The sequence below is a fragment of the Mastigoproctus giganteus genome, chromosome 3, assembly GCF_048544385.1.
Source record: "Mastigoproctus giganteus isolate SK-2022 chromosome 3, ASM4854438v1, whole genome shotgun sequence".
Taxonomy (NCBI): Eukaryota; Metazoa; Arthropoda; class Arachnida; order Uropygi; family Thelyphonidae; genus Mastigoproctus; species Mastigoproctus giganteus.
The window spans coordinates 24,875,347-24,882,616 of NC_143577.1; the positions used below are offsets into that span (position 1 = coordinate 24,875,347).

Below are 7,270 nucleotides of genomic sequence, written 5' to 3' on the forward strand. Positions count from 1 at the left end.
ATGGTCCAGAAAGAAAACGCATTAGCAAACTGAAAACATCCATCTTCACCAAACCTCAAAAAGCCAAGGTTCAGTTGTCTGCTAGCAAGGTCATGTTTTGACTTGGTCAAAACATGATAGTCATTCTTCTGGGACTCTAAAGGTACAGTATTACCCTTATAAATTATCCCAAAAGGCAACAACATCACTGGGGTTGTTGTCGTTGTAGGATATTTGGCTTTATCAGCAACTTAGACCATATTGCGCCATATATAATATGTCTATATATTGCGTGTGTTGCTGTTTGCTGGAAGAAAAACCTGAGTTTCCAGGGGAAAAAATACCATGGTACCCTCGCCTGAGATCGATTAACTCAGCCACTTTTGAAAGAGACCCATAAAAATTCCTCGCGTCATTGAAGGCATTCGAACTCGGGTCTTTTCCACCAGGTGTGGGAAGGAAAAGACCGGAGTGTGATCACTAAGATCACAAGAACTTATTCTTGTGATCTTTTTTGAGGGTGATATTGCAAAGACAGCTGTCACTTAAGAAGTGGTAAGAAAATTCTATGAAACGTTTGACTCCATTATGTACATGTTTTCAAATCGGAAATAAGCATAACTGAACCAAGCTTCGGATAACGCTGTTGCCTACACGCTATGCCACTCAAAGAATATTTATAAAAGCACAAAACTGCTAATGGGTATTATGTCCTTAGACGTGTGATACAACATTTCTGTTGGTTTTTAACTCATTTAAGGAATGCTGTTTCCATAGAAATTCTATGATAATTTTAAATCCTTAATAGAAAAGCATACACATTAACAGAGGAATATGATGCAAGAAAGCAAGCTTATAGAGCATCAGCCAAAAAAAAAAAAAAAAAAAAAAAAAATATATATATACAAAGATAGTTTCGCTCATTATCTATTACAGTATAGTGTAGTGGTTCTCTACTTGTTTTCTCATTTAGAAAAAAAGATCTGACTTTATATATCCCTTCCCGCTTCACCCATCCATTCACTCCAAAAGTTTGTCTAGTTCTGCCTTGAATTTATTTAAGCTGCCAACTTCTACAACGACAGATGGAAGTTTGTTCCAGCAATCAACCACCCGCTCGCTAAAGGCAAATTTCCGCACATCTATTCTACAACTGTCTTTCCTCAGTTTGAATTTATGTCTCCTCAAGTGAGTAATCTGAGAAATAGGAAGAATCCCATCAGATTTGAGCTTGCTCAAACCATTCAAGGCCTTATACCCCTCCATCAGATCACCTCACAGGTGCCTAAAAGCCTTTCTTGGTAAGAGAACCCCCCCTTTGTTCCCCTCACTAATCTCGGTGTCCTTCTCTCTACTCATCCCAGCAGCTCTACATCATTCCTCAAATGATGCCTCCAGACCTGTATGCAGTACTCAAGGTATGGCCTGCCCACTGCCTTATACAAAGGGATAAACACCACTTTTTCCCTGCTAGAAAAATTCCTGTATATCATCAACAAGACACCATGGGCTGCTCTGGCAGCCTCTCAGCGCTTCTCAGAAAACTTCTTATCTGACTGCAAATTACCCCCAGGTGTTTTTCATTCTTCACCACCCTGAGTGTAATACCGCACAGTTGGTAAGTTTCTCTGGGATTACTACTACCCATATAGAGTACTTTGCATTTGTCAATGTTAAACTTCTGTTGCCACTTCTCAGCCCATCTGCCCAATTTTCTAAATCCTGTTGCAGTAACGTACTTGTGAAAAAGAGAAATTTATTGTAAACTACGTTTAAAAAACACCATGTATACTTCTCTATCTTTCGTTGTTACCGTCTATCTTTTTTCTATATTTCGGTGTGACTAGGATGTTTATTGAATTGGACATTTATTTCAGAACAAACCTGCGTGATATACTGTGCAATTTGATTATGATAAATAAAAATTATCGCTAAATACATTAATAAGATCCAATAGGATACCATACGTTCTTCAGAAGGAACTTGCAACTCTCGAGGAGCATAGATTGGAAAAAAAAAAAAAAAAAAAAACTTAAATAGTTTATAGGAAACTAAAAATACATGTATTTTAATAAGATGCATAAAAAACATTTTTACATCATTTAAATTAATAAATATTTTTATCTTTATTTAAATTAATTTAAATAAGGTTTTCCTAGATTGCCTAACGGTTCTGCCTTAAAGATTCAGTTGCATGTATCTCTTCATATAATCCAATAAACATAAAATACAATACATTTAATTTGTTAAATAAACATTTCTTATTATTCGATACCAAAATAATCTAAAAATGGTTGGATATGTGCGTTTTGTTTAAATATTCCGTATTTCAGAGATGTGACTGTTCCATTGGTTGTACAGTGAACGTGCATTTTTATCGTGCCATTTTGTTAATGTACTAATCTGCTTCTACTAATAGCTTAACATTTAGATGAGCAACATTAAGAAATTAAATTCTTAACTTATCTTTTCATTTAAAAAAAACTCTCATAACCACATTATATAAATGTTTGTAATATGCCACCTGTTATATCCTTAGACTTTACCAGCCTGAGAATCATTTAATTGTCTATCTACCGTCTAGAGTCTTCTGCAGTAATCAATAAGTTCGTGGGTGATGGTCGATGTTTGAGTTCCGTTTATGCGAAGCCACATCATCCTATATATTCACAGTAGACACATTTTTGTGTACTTTAACTTCTCGATTATGTTTGATGAGCTCATAATCGGTCTTTATTTAAGGATCCTTCCCGATTTATCTGAAACCACACAAAAATATCTTGGCGTACCTGTTCCACAACTGTTGATTAGTTTAACACTACGTATAGCCGCCATAAATCATTTCTACTTCATTTTACATTGTAATATTGACGTAATCTGCGAAGAAGGATGCTGGCTGGACAAAGTCTGGAATGGTATTGTGGTCAATTGATAAAGCAACAACTTATTAGCAGTCATAGTTCGGTTGTAAAATTTTAGTTCCATAGAAAGAATAGCGTGATAATCATTTTGCACGAAATATCGTGTTGATATGTCCTTTGGTCCCTTGACCTGTTCTAATGTACGTTGTTCCCTGACAAGCGCTTATCTGGACTAAAAAATATCTACAAAAACAATATAAACCTTATCGATATACATCGAATAGTAGTAATTAAAAATACTTTTTGGAGAGAAAGAGAAGGAGAAATCGCTTAATAATATCCAGTGACCAATTTACGAATCCAAATCAAATTCAGCTTTAAAGGTTTCCTAATAACTTGATCGTTTTAAGAATTACACCAAAATAAAATTTCAGAATTACAGAAGACCTCTTGATATGGTCCATGTTGATTCTTCTTACTAGTATATTCTAAAATTACGTTTATCTTTTCAAGTTTTCACATTAATCTCCTAAAGTACATCGCAACCAGCTAATTAAAATGAAAAAAATATGTTTGTGGTAATAGTCATAGATATTTCTTACATCCATATGCAGCAGCTCCTTCTCTTTATTTCCTCCTAAGTACACACTGTCGATAGCGCTCGCTATAACGGCGAGGCCGTACTAATCGAAATGACCGTATGCGAAATACAAGTCGAAAGAACTCACCTGTTTTAGCATCCTTGCGAATCTGATGAAGGAGACAGGTACACCATTTGCCGATATTGTTTTCATCTAGAATGCTGTTGTTCGCGTCTGTCTGGCTTCCCGTGAATATCCACGTGATCTTTTCACCTGTGCAGTCTCTCTTTCTCTCTATCTGTCTCGGATGGGTGACATGACGACAGCCGATCGGAAGCCTTAGATCTGTCCGAAGCGGCAGGTGCACCGATCACCTTGCTTGGCGTGCTATCCACCTGCTGAGTTCGTATATGTTCGTGTGTGTGTGTCGACTCTCGTCCCCGAGAATTGACTGTAATGTACACTCTCCTTCCTCCCTCTAATCCATATCCATTTGGATAACGCGAGCAGTCAGCTGGGCGGAAGAGTCCACTCTGAAAAGGATGGAAGGGGAGAAGTTGCCGACTCAGTGGAATGGATTTTTTTACGGAACTTTCATGCGTGCAATGATTACTTTGTATTGCAGTATTTTGCACCTTTGATGGTTAAAGTAAGATTGGTAAGATGTCTAAGGAATAAGTAAGCACCTTGTCAGTATTTTATTAGTTTCTTATATCCGTCACTTTTACGCCAACTTGTGAACATTTGACTTCGATCGTAGCTAGGTCAATGGGAAAGATCTCAAATGGAGTTAAATTTGCTCCAATAATCGCTTTAACTTCGCAGAAATTATTTTACTGTAATTTGTCTGAATGATTTTAGTATTAACGTATTCTGGCTTTATGTGTTTAAAATGGTTTCCCTCTGCCCAATCCAATTGCGAACCTTCCTTTGAGCGTAGTTGGAAAGGACTCGAACCTGAGCCCTGTCCAAATGATGCGAGAAACTTAGTGAAGCTTTTTTAAGAGGTACAGGATATGCCCATCTTAGGTGAAGGTGGAGAAGTGTTCTCCTAATTTTCATTCCCAAATAATCAAACAAGATTTTGGTTTGTGTATTATGAAGGTTTGTCAAAAAACAGTTCAGTTATTTATATTTGGACCTTTTGAAAAGATTTGCAGAACCATCCGAACTTGAATTAAAATCGGAATAATAGAAATACGATAGTTATTATTTCTTTATCCTCCCGTCCTCATGTAAAAACCCATTTCCAATGAATGGATTTTCATAAAATTTTATATTTAGGTCTTCCAGAAATATTTGTTGAGCCTTCCCAAATTTAATTAAAATCAAACAAATAGATGTTATTATTTCTTTTTTCATACCTCTATCACATAGATTATTTACTTACCATATATTGCAGCTGAAGCATTAGATATTATGTTTGTTACCGTGCGCTGATTGTAGGAATGAATGGACGATATGGTGGATGCGTAGAAACGAAAATTTCTCTTTTCGCACATCAAAGATCGTTTTTTTTTTTTTGTTATCAGTTTACTAAATACATAAATCATGAATTACTATTATTTTAGTCACAGCATAAACGTTAAATACACTGAATTATGACCACCAATTATGAAAACTTAATGCGACCCGTTGACCACTTGAGGTACGAGAGTGCGGAGTTAGTCGACCTACGTAGCATAGATAAGTTGTCAGTAGTTCAATAGGTAGTAAAATTCCCAGCGTGATGGGTAAAAGGAAGGATTTATCGGACTTTGATAAAGGACAGATTGTGGATGCTCGGCGAGCTGGTGCGTCGATTTAACAACGGCGAGCCATCAGGCACTCGTTGTGCAGGAATGGTTTGAGGAACACAGTTCTGACTTCCAGCATGTCGTTTGGCCTCCGATATCAATCCCATAGAGAAATGCAGGTATGAAGGACAATCACCTCCATACCTGCATTTCTGGGCGCATTACACACAGCTTGGTTGGCCGAACGCTTCCGACATCTTGTTGAATCAATGCCACGTCTGATATCTGCTGTACTGAGGGCAAAAGGAGGACCTACGAAGTATTAGGTAGGTGGTCATAATTCATTGATCACTCAGTGTATGTGTTTTATTTCAATTATTATTAAACGGGAAGAAATAAGTAAATGCTTTATGAAAGCGTTAACAGTATACTATGATTGTTTAATTTATTAAGTCAGATCTTGAAATACATGTTGCATTCCACGCGCTGTTGATTGAAAAGTATTACAAAATAGCAAGTGAAAGATGCTTTTATATATTATTAGTTAATCAATAATCAAGATAATTAGTTTTCCTAACTACTTTTTTTACTAACTACGTACATTAACTATCTTCTTATTACTATGGTTGAAAATAGAGAATTACTGAACGAAATAATAATCATAGCAGTGGTTGTTTAGGTTACCTCATACGGAAGTATAAAGTTGTGTTTGCATATGCTTCGGTAATGAAGAAAAAAATCTTTTTCGCATCCCTAGATGCCCCTAGCTTTCTCTCCTCATCCCTTAGTAATCTCAGTTTCTAAAAGACTAGTTTTCTTTTAGAGCAGAGATTTGCCAATGAGAAAATGTCACCTCTCCTGACAGTTTATCCCCAGATGATCCATTATCTTTTGTATTGCTGCTTACACCTTGCTTTTCTATCATCTTATATTCCTACTTTTTCCGTGGTGTTAATAAGGATATTTAACTTTAAAAGGATTGAGCAAACTAATGTACCAATGCTGAGGACATGAGGACTTTTTTTTTATTCTTTCTCTTGCGACATACATCTGGGGATATAGCGAAAGGATAATTGCATTTGCAAATTAGATGTGCGAAAATTTTCTCTTATACAAAGCATAATTGATTGCGAGAATAAGTTCCCACTTAGTTCTATAGATTCGAAAATTTAACTAAATTTAAAGAGAAATTGGATACATATTTGGAAAATAAAAAAGTTAAACCCTTTCATATGCACAGACATTTAATTGTTCGAAGACAATTGTTTGTGATTCTAATTACAAATAAATTCTAATTCGGTAAAAGTCGATTATAGTAGGGAGAAAACAATAGTTGGTTCAAGGCCACCAATTTCCCTTCACTCCATGCTGACGCAATGTGAAAAGTTGCAAAACGAGTGACCTTCATCCGCCTGTTGTTTTTCTCCATACTATAACACCGGATTAGAGTTTTTGTAGGCATGCTTAAAATTAAATTTTGGAAGTGTTAGTGATTATGGTGATGTTGTCACAAACACATTCTTCACTAGATTTCAGTTCATGATCGAAATTAGCAGTAGTTCTTGCAGATGCCCTCTCCATCATTTAAGACATCCATTAAGCGTTTTCAGCAAAGGTCTGTTGACATCAGTGAAGACCATCACCTAAAACAGGATTCACCAAAAGCTGTCCTGTTAGAGTTCCTTGATTGATGGTTTAGAGTTCGTTAATCATAATCATTGCTCTGGATTTGTGCTTAAAATTAACATAACTCCGTTTTATTTACAGAATTGATATTAGCAGAAGACAGCAATTAGTATCCTCTTTGAGAAACGTCATTTCTTTCTCTCTCTCTCTCTCTCTCTCTCTCTCTCTCTCTCTCTCTCTCTCTCTCTCTCTCTCTCTCTCTCTCTCTCTCTCTCTCTGTGTGTGTGTGTGTGTGTGTGTGTGTGTGTGTGTGTGTGTGTGTGTGTGTGTGTGTGTGTGTGTGTGTGTGTGTGTGTGTTTCTTTTCATCTTGTTCCTCTCTCTCTGTTTCTTTGACTTTTTCTTCATCGTCTTATTCCCTCCCTCCCTCTCTTTCTTTCTTTCTTTCCCTTTCACGTCTGGCTTTCTCTTCATCTTGTTTATCTTTG

At 36.4% G+C, this 7,270-nt stretch overlaps 2 protein-coding genes across 2 annotated transcripts in view; one reads left to right on the top strand and one right to left on the bottom strand.

The window, feature by feature from the left end:
* DopEcR (G-protein coupled receptor DopEcR) overlaps positions 1–3,884 on the bottom strand; it is a 128,344-nt gene extending 124,460 nt beyond the window's left edge. The window contains exon 1 of the mRNA XM_090370437.1: positions 3,569–3,884. The gene's annotated coding sequence lies outside the window, so the exon portion shown is untranslated. The remainder of the gene's footprint in view (positions 1–3,568) is intronic.
* LOC150087809 (dipeptidyl peptidase 2-like) overlaps positions 1–7,270 on the top strand; it is a 267,578-nt gene that overhangs the window by 192,721 nt on the left and 67,587 nt on the right. The window lies entirely within an intron of this gene.